The 9,865-nt window shown below is 40.0% G+C and overlaps 1 protein-coding gene across 7 annotated transcripts in view; it reads left to right on the top strand.

Moving 5' to 3' along the window:
- LOC122542073 (muscular LMNA-interacting protein) overlaps positions 1 to 6,828 on the top strand; it is a 174,637-nt gene extending 167,809 nt beyond the window's left edge. For all 7 annotated transcript variants that reach the window (XM_043679432.1, XM_043679424.1, XM_043679442.1 and 4 more), the window contains one exon: positions 6,245 to 6,828. The gene's annotated coding sequence lies outside the window, so the exon portion shown is untranslated. The remainder of the gene's footprint in view (positions 1 to 6,244) is intronic.
- Positions 6,829 to 9,865: the final 3,037 nt, after the last annotated feature.

Genomic DNA, 9,865 nt, shown 5'->3' with positions numbered 1-9,865 from the left:
ATGTGTGCCCATGGCTACCCCTTTGGTCTGGAGGAAGTGGGAGGATTCAAAGGAGAAATTGTTAAGGGTGAGGACCAGTTCGGCCAAACAAATGAGAGTGTCGGTGGAAGGGTACTGTTGGGGACGTCTGGAGAGGAAAAAACGGAGGGCTTGGAGGCCCTGGTCATGGCAGATGGAGGTGTAGAGGGATTGGTTGATGCAAAGGTCAGGTGAAATGGGAGAGAAGGACACAGGCATAGAATTTATAGGCAGAGAGATCAATGGGAAGGGGGATAAAAATATCATAAAAACATTGTGAATGGAGTGCCAACAGGCTGAATAATAGGCCTCTGCAGGTGATCAAGAGTGTCAGATGGTGTGAGTAAAGTGTTAACAGTTGAATAACGAGCAAAGGAATAACCTACAACCTGATTAAATGAGGCAGAGGGATAATTACAAAAAATTAAAAATAAAGTGGTGCTGGAGACAAATCAAATGACTAGAACAACATAGCTATAACCATAGTAATATGTCATCCAAAACTGTACAAACTAATTAAGGTGGAGAAATCATAACAATTTATCAGGGTGATGGTGTCAAAATAGATACAGATAAAGAACAGTGCGATGGGGTCTCATGTAGCACAACATGAACCAAAGATCACAGTTGGAGCATTCTTCATGGATATGGAACTTGGCTATCAGTTTCTGCTCAGCGATCCTGTGTTGTTGTGTATCTCGAAGGCTGCTTACCTGAAGATCGGAGACTGAATGTCCTTGATTGCTGAAGAGTTCCCTGAGGAGGAGAGAACATTCCTGTTGTCAATTTTGAACAGTGTCCATTCATCCATTGTAGTATCTGCATGGTCCCACCAATATACCACACCTTCAGACATCCTTGTCTACAGCATATGAGAAAGATAACGTTGGCCGAGTCACATGAGTATCTACTGTGTACTTGATGGGTGGTGTTCGCATCTGTGATAGTAATATCCATGTCTATGATCTGACATGTTTTGCAGCAGTTGCTGTTGCAGAGTTGTGTGGTGTTGTGGTCAATGTTGGCCTCAAGGCTGGGTAGTTTGCTGTGAATCTTGATCTGTTTAAGGTTGGATGGTTATTTGAAGGTGAGAAGTGGAGGTATGGGAATGATCTTGGTGAGTTGCTTGTCATTGGTGACATGTTGAAGGCTACAAAGCACATGGTGTAGTTCTCTGCTTTGGGGAAGTACTGGACGACAAAGGTTACTCTATAGGTCATATCCTGTATCTGTCTTCTGAGGACGTTGTTGTGGTTTTTCGTTGTAGCATATTGGAACTGGTGATCAATGAGTAGAGCATCATATTCCATTCTTATGAGGGCATCCTTTAAAATATTTAGGTATCTGTCGCGTTCCTCCTCATCCACATCTATCCCACCCAAACCCTGTCTATGCACTTGACTGATGAATTGAACAGTGAATTGATGAATTGATTCTCCTGCATGTTGAACCTCACTTGGATGTAGTGGGTGACAAAGGTACAGTGTGAAATGGATGAGTGATTTCAATGTCAGTTACTAAGATTAGCACTCTACTGACCAGGCTAACCTAAAGAACATAGCTGCCAGACTAAACTTGAGGCAGGTGGTCAGGGAACCACAAGAAGAGAAAAGGTACTTAATCTCATCCTCACCAATCTATCTGTCGCAGATGTGTCTGTCCACGTAAGAATCCGAACAGTGACTACTGCGTAGTCCTTGTGAAAATACTGTCCTGTCTTCACATCGAAGATACTCTACATTGTTTTATGTAACACTATTGCTGTGCTGAATGGGATAGATTTTTTTTACAGTTCTAGTTACTCCCAACTAGATATTCATAAAGTGCTGTGGGCCATTTGCAGAATTGTATTCAATCACGATGTACAACCTCACTGTTATGGCTATATCCCCCACTCTATCATTACCATCAAGTGTGGAGATCAACCCTGGTTCAATGAGGAGTGCAAGAGGGCATGCCAGAAACAGCACCGCGCAAACTGAAAATTAAAGTATGAATGGTGAAGCTACAACAAACTATGGTACTTGCTTGCCAAACAATATAAGGAGTATGCAGATGGCGTTAAGCAATCCCACAACCAATAGATCAGATCTAAACTTTGTAGATCGAGTCGAGAATGGTGCTGTGCAATTGTACAATTCACTGAAAAAGCAGAATCAACAAATAATTCCATCCTCAATGATGTGGGAAGTCCAGTGCTTTCATGACAGATGAGGCTGAAGAATTTGTAACAATGTCCAGTCAGAAGTGCCAATTTGAGTTCTTCAGCATCATGAGTGCCAGTCATGGCCAGTTTGATTCATTCTACATGATATCAGAAATGGCTGAAGGCACTGGGTACTTCAAAAGCCATGGGTCCTGACAGTATTCTGGCTTGTACTGAAGGCTTGTGCTCAAAACTAGCTATATCGCAAGACAAACTGCTCTAGTACAGTTATAAGACTGGTATCCACCTCGAAATATGGAAAATTGCCCAAGTATATCCACTACAAATAGTGGATAAGTCCAACCTACCCAATTACCATGTAGCAGTCTACTCTAATTCATTAGCATAATGACACAAGGTATTATTGTCAGTGCTATGAGCAGCATTTATTCAACGAATACCTGCTTGTTGACACTTAGCTTGGATCATGGTTGTAGCCTGACTTCATTACAGCCTCGGTCCAAACATGGACAAAATAAGCTGAACTCAGGGTAAGTGACAGTAACCATTATTGACACCAAGGGAGTGATTGACTGACAATAGCATCAAGGAGCCCAAGCAAAACCAGAAGTAATGGAATTCAGGGCAGTAGTGGGGGATTTGGGGGAGGTAGTGGGAAGGGAGCTCTCCACTGGTTAGAGTCATAGCGAACAAAAAAGAAGATGGTTATGGTTGTTAGAGGTCAGTCATCTCAGTTCCATGAATCACTGCTGTAGTTCCTCAGGGTAGATATTTTCAAACCAACCCATTCAGAGATGTTATAACAATCTGGAGCTGGTAGAACATGAATCTGAATCCTTGTTCAGAGGTAGAGATGCTACCATTGCACCATAAGAGAACTCACAGATAAGGATTAACTAGTGGATCTGGTAGATATTTGTCCTAGGCTCATCCATCTTCGGCTGCTTCATTAATTACCTTCCCTCATGGGTGCAAGCCTTCAGCCAATTTTATTCATTCTACATGATATCAAGAAATGACTTGAAGGCACTGAATGTTTCAAAAGCTGTGGGCCCTGACAACATTCTGACTTCAAGTTAGGAGTGGGGACATTTGGTGATGATTGATGATGTTCACCAATTGTTTATTGGTCAGAGTATTGAGTACAGGACTTGGGAGGTCATGTTGCAGCTGTACAGGACATTGGTTAGGCCACTGTTGGAATATTGCTTGCAATTCTGGTCTCCTTCCTATCAGGAAGATATTGTGAAAGGGTTCAGAAAAGATTTACAAGGATGTTGCCAGGGTTGGAGGAATTGAGCTATAGGGAGAGGTTGAATAGGTTAGGGATGTTTTCCCTGGAGTGTCGGAGGCTGAGGAGTGACCTCATAGAGATTTATAAAATCATGAGGGGCATAGATAGGATAAATAGACAAAGTCTTTTCCCTGGGTGGGGGAGTCCTGAACTAAAGGGCATAGGTATTTAGGGTAAGAGGGGAAAGATATAAAAGAGACCTAAGAGGCAACTTTTTTCACTCAGAGGGTAGTATGTGTATGGAATGAGCTACCAAAGGATGTGGCGGAGGCTAGTACAATTGCAATATTTAAGAAGCATTTGGATGGGTATATGAATAAGAAGGGTTTGGAGGAATATGAACCAGGTGCTAGCAGGTGGGACTAGATTGGATTGGGATCTCTGGTCGGCATGGACGAGTTGGACTGAAGAGTCTGTTTCTTTGCTGTATGTCTCTATGACTCTATGATTCCTAAAATACTGAAGCATTCCATGGCCAAATGCACTAAGGCCTAGACAACATTCAGGCTTGGACTAATAAGTGTCAGTAATAATCACACTACACAAGTGCCAGGAAATAACCAGCCTAAAAAGAATCTAACCTTTGCTGCTTGACATCCTGAGGTTACACTTAGCAGAAAGATCGCTTAATTAACTAATTAATTAAGCAATAATCTACATGTAACATAAATGGGATACATTTCATTAACTTGAAGATCTCCAGTGAGTTTATTTAATGCTAAACCGATATACATAATACAGAATAATCTCCAAACACAGTGTCTCAAGTGCTATAATGCCACTGATCATGTGACAACATCCTGACTCATTTGCATGTTTAAAAGAGACATCACCCACAACATTCCCTGTTCCACAAGTTTAGCTCTTGTAATTTACAAGTACAAACATATAAACATTGCATAATAGCAAAATTAGATATTGAGATGAAAATTATGAAATTTCTAAGCACTGAAGTCTAACAGTTCAGATAAAATTACATTATTTTGACAACTCTTTCAGATCTTACAGTATAACCTCCTGGAAGAATAGATTTCGTCCTTGTCTGTTCTTGGCTGTTCTTTGTCAGTGTGATGGTTGTTGACCATGTCATCATCCAGGTGTAGGGTTTGCTGTGCATAATTGGATATTGTACACTTCCTTTACCAGGCTTCTGTTCCTCCTCAGCAACACACCCTTATGTCTATGACTTCATCAGACCAGGGCTCACCATATGCTTAGAAATCTCTGTGTTTAGCCATGTTCCCAATGTAGAGAGTGTGCCTGAAAGTGTTTGTCTTGCCATTGAGCCAGTCCTGCAGCTGTGTACCTGTCAGACACTCTCTTCATTCTGCCTTGTTTACCATCTTGGAGAACTTAGATAAAAAGTGGCATGGGAAGGCCATTCACACTTCTGATCATGATCTATACTGACAGTAGTGACCCCATATCCAGAGATATAGCTCTGAGGTATAACAGGGCAACAGGAAAATTTTGTTTTGTTGTCTTACGCTTCAGATTGAGTTATTTAATGGTGTAAATCAGTGACACCATTTGATCTGGATATAGTGGGGAGGATGTCACATGGTTCATTCTTCATTTAAATCACATATTCCTGAATTGGCTGCCCATGTACTGCAGTCCATTTTCAGAAATTATTTCTTTAGGCACACTGACATTGACACTCATTGTGTCTGCCACAGTTTTTCTTACCTGTCTAACAATTGCAATTTTGGAGAAATAATCATTGTCAAGGCTGAAGTTGTCTCCATAGAAAATAAATAGATCAGGTGTGATTTTGGACTAAAGGTTTTATGGAATCTTGAGTGGTTGTAGATATTCTCTTTGTTGCTGAGGCTGGTGGTTCTGGCATGCCTTGCACATCTTCGCTCACGTTTTTAATGTCATTACCAATCCCTGGCCTGTAGATTTTATCACATGTTTGTCATCTCGTCTGTTATAAATCTATAAGTCCTCGGTGTACAGCAGACAGCTTCAGTTGCAAGTACTTGTTTTCCTTTGCAGCAATGCCCCTCAAAATACCAAGCTCACCTCTCTCAGGCCAAATACATCTGAGGGTATTTGGCACTACTTATGGTAGTTCACACTATCATTGATACCTTGCCACTGAGTACTCGGTTATAGGCTGTTTCCAATTGAAATAGTTTGCACTTATGCTGGCCTAAACACTTCCAGTTGGTTTTGAGAACACCTTGCACCTCAATATTCCAGTAGAGTGCCTGCATTCTTATTTGGGTTTGGTAACCTGCACAGCTTATCCCAGGTGATGATTTTGAAACCCTGGAGCAACCAACATTTTGCGACATGTCATCTCTCAGAACTGAGTGCCTCCGGGAGCATTGTTTTCATCTCAAGGTGCATGCAGATCTTAAGACTTGGAAAGTCCCCTCTGATAGCCTGTAGAGAATACTGTATGTGGACATATCCGAAAAAGTAATGGAAAGAATAAAAATAAAGATAACAGCTGAGAACAAAGTTTGCCAAGCAGTTTGGAGGAAGTGAATCTATTAAAGTAGAAGAAGTGAGTTTAGAATTGTGCAAATAAGCTGCTTTCATTTCCAGTAGTTTATGTAAGTGATCCTGGCATATTCCCACCTTTATCAATTGAGAAACAAACTGTCTGGATCTGAGAGACTGCAGAATGGCACAATGTTTATTGTGAAGAGAGCAAATAAATACATGGGGATTATATTTTTAATTTGTTCTGGCAGAAGTTCAATAGACTGCTGATTTTAATATTGAATGACTAATTAGTTCTTTCTTCCTAGGTGTAAGACTCCAACTTGCCAGAAGCTGTTTCACGAAATAACATATCACCTTATTGCATGTCAAAGGGCTTCTTTACTGTAAATTTGTATTTTCAAATTGATATTTTATGAAATCTGTAGTTAGCATACACCATTATTTAAAGGAAAGTTCTGTCATGATTGACTAAAATCATTTATTTTGTATATCAAAATCTTTCAAAACATCAGATTTGTCACTGACATACATTGTACTAATCAGTATTGCTAATAATCAGCCACATGTTTCTGTAAGTTGATAAACAGCTAATACATTTCTACGTATGTCTCTGGAGATTAGTCTCAGTGATGACCATGATCTAGGACAGTTGAAATTTTGGACAGGTCAGGTATATTAAATGCTAAAAAATTATTTGTGTATACATAATGTATTTAGTTTTGATCTTTTGCAGTCAGGCTCAAATACATTTTGAAAAAAAGATCATTTCCATGCTAACTCATCAGTAAAGCTGTTACCAGATGATTTCAGTGGAAGTCACATAATATTTTCTGTATGAATGGATTTTTGATGCTTTTTGAAAAATAAAACATGCCAAGTTTTATTCATACTGTTTTAAAATAACCTATCTTGAGTTTCAAATTGTTGATATTTTTCATATCTTGAGTTACCAAGCATCACATACATAAGCATAATCACAATGACAATTATACATTTCAAAAAAAGTAAAATGTATCATCTTATTTAAGTTAAATAGAAGCACATGAAACTTGTTAAATCAAGTTTTATATTTGTAAATAACAAAATCCTCAAAACGCTAGCGTTTCTTATAATGGCTTTTTTGCGTAACAATACAGCAGATTTCGAAGATGTTGAGCAAGTCTACCTGTCTAAAAGCAAATATTGAAATCAAATTACTAAATAAGTAAATGTTACTGACTTCATCAGTGCAGTTAAAAGCTACCAATGATCCACCCCAACAGAAGGATGTTAAAATTTAAGCGCTATTTACTTACCTGACTGTATAAGTTGTTCTGTGAAATAGTATTTTTTCTCAAGCAATTCATTTTCTTTTGCTGTCAGTTATGCTGCATAATGCACCCACTTTTTTTTGATTGAAAGGTTTGTTTCAACTTGTTCTCGTAAATCAGACTGTTGAAGTCTTGTATGGACAAGGGTCAAAGGGCCTTACAAGTGTCATACCCCTGAGCATTATCTCATCCCAATTACCTCAAAACAGTAAATATAACAATCACAACGGAAATCTTGAAATAAAACTAGAGAGTACTAGGAATTGGTGAATGAGCATACTGAAATAATATAATGCGGAATGCCTTGCTATAAGTATCAAATGATATGGTGACCACCTGACAAACTATTACACATTTCCATGGTTTGACAGAATTGTCCATACTTGCTTTGGGAGAAGTAAGGCTTTTTTAAAATTGCAATTGTATCTTGTTAAACTCTTTATGAACTAAGTTAGTGCCTTTCTGAATTAGAGAAATTACTCCTGGCCATTTATATTTGTATCTACTGAGCACTTTTTGCACAACAAGAATCAACACATACATACATAGGGCCTTTTTATTGCAGAAAAATGTTCTAAGAGGACACATGAGAATAAAGAGCATAATACCAGCAAACATGGAGATGATAGCTAATGAAATTGGAGGAAGATTTCAGCAAGGCCCAGGGGATTCAGAAGAGAATTTTAGAATCAAACTGTTTGATGACTGAAAATTTTGCACAATGTTTGTGCAAATGGTTGGGGAATCTGCAGTTATTGAGAGTTGGAACTCTTATGCAGCATGTTTCTGATCCGGCAGCAGTTATTGGTTGTTACTTGGTTCATGTGGTAGCTACTCCAATACTCAAGTATGATAACTCTCGACAATGCTAATGTGCATCAATGGTTATTATCCAAATTATTGCACATGCAATCAAGTGACAATGGGCCCCAAATTGGACATTCTTGATTGACCCGAACCAGAAAAATCTGGTCTGACAGAAAATTGACCAAGCTAAATTTAAAAAATAGCCAGCAGCTATCAGCTACAGAGAACAGTGGAAAGCATGGTCAAAGTAGTCACAAAAGCTCAGCGGGAACTAGTCACAACCAGTCTGAAAGTTCTGTATTAGAGAAGTATTGATCAGGCTTTCTGGCACTTTGACTTCCAGCCAGTGCCTGAGTATGTGCACTTTACACCTCCTGGTATAGCAACATTGAAGAGTGTTGGTGTTGTACTACTGGATGCTTTGAACCCTGCTTATCACCAAAATGATCAAAGGCAGTAGAATATTCTGGAAAATCTGGGTGGTCAGGCATGAAAACACACAGCTGGAAGCCACCCCCTCAGTAAAGGTGCCCAGCAGAGTCATTGCAGGAGAATGAATGATGACCCAGGAGACGATCTGTATTGACGTTCAAGGTCCACCTTCATGGAAGAGAGTCCGACCTTCATCATAGAAGAAGGAGATTCCAAAGGCCAAGCTCAAACATGTGGATTGTTTCAGATAATATACTTTCTTGGATGGGTAGAATTAGATAGAGAGTAAATATCATAGGAATTTTGGAAATGTTTGCATGGTGTTCTTAACAAGAAATATTTTGTTAATAAAATCAAGTTGAACCACAAGCCAGATTCAGTGTCCCTTTGTCTTCCTCAACAACAAAAGCACTTGGATAAAATGTTTTCAATGCATAGACCAGTCAAAATGTCCAAAGCACAGAACATTTTGGCATCCTTGGGTGGACTTCGATTAAAGTGTTTGTATTACCTCTGAAGTTGAATTCCACCAGCCTTGAATTCTCAAACATCTAGCCTGAGCCTAAATTAAACGTATTGCTGCCCCATGTGATAGCCAGGATTCAAGTGGGTGAAAGAGAGTGAAGGATTCTGACCAGTCAATGGCCCACAAGCCAAACGCATGTAACATCTTCAGAGGATTGGTGTGGATGTGTTGGGCCAAAGGACCTGTTTCCACATTGTAGGGATTCTATGATAAGGAGGACAAACAAACAGAGTTCAGAGCTAGAATAGTTCAGGGTGCAGCTGCAATTGGGGACGAGTTAGTGAGAGCTGGACCCTGTCCCCATTTGGCTCCTCTGTCTCGGGTTGAACCCAGTGGGAAACCGAGAACACAGAATGACCGGAGTTAGTACAGGGTCAAGGACCCACAAGAAACAGAGGTAAGGAAGGTGAAGACAGGGTCAGAGCACCCACAAGAGTGCAGAGAAGGTAGAATAGGATCAGGCACTCACAAGGTAAGAGATAGTGAAAGGGTTTGTGGACCCAGAGACCTAAGAAAGGCTTGGGCACCCATAAGAGAAAGAGAGTGAGTGATAAATTGAAAGGAAACAATAGGAGAAATGGCATGGTGCCCAGAGTGGAAGAAGGTACTAAGAAAATACCTAAATAAGAAGTGGCCCAGGTGGGTTGACCATTACAGTGAGTAAATATCTGGTCTGCAACCTGTGATGCTGGGAGGTGGTGCAGAGAGTTGAAGGGAAGCTCGCTTGAAAACTCAGCAGGGCAATGGTGATAAGATTACAGTGATGCTGGAAAAGCACAACAGGTCAGGCAGCATCCGAGGAGCAGGAAAATCGACATTTTGGGCAAAAGCCCTTCATCAGGAAATAGTGA

The sequence above is a fragment of the Chiloscyllium plagiosum genome, chromosome 3 (genome assembly GCF_004010195.1).
Source record: "Chiloscyllium plagiosum isolate BGI_BamShark_2017 chromosome 3, ASM401019v2, whole genome shotgun sequence".
NCBI lineage: Eukaryota > Metazoa > Chordata > Chondrichthyes > Orectolobiformes > Hemiscylliidae > Chiloscyllium > Chiloscyllium plagiosum.
Note: the sequence above shows the minus strand (reverse complement) of the source record. Positions and strands in the feature narration are given on the sequence as shown.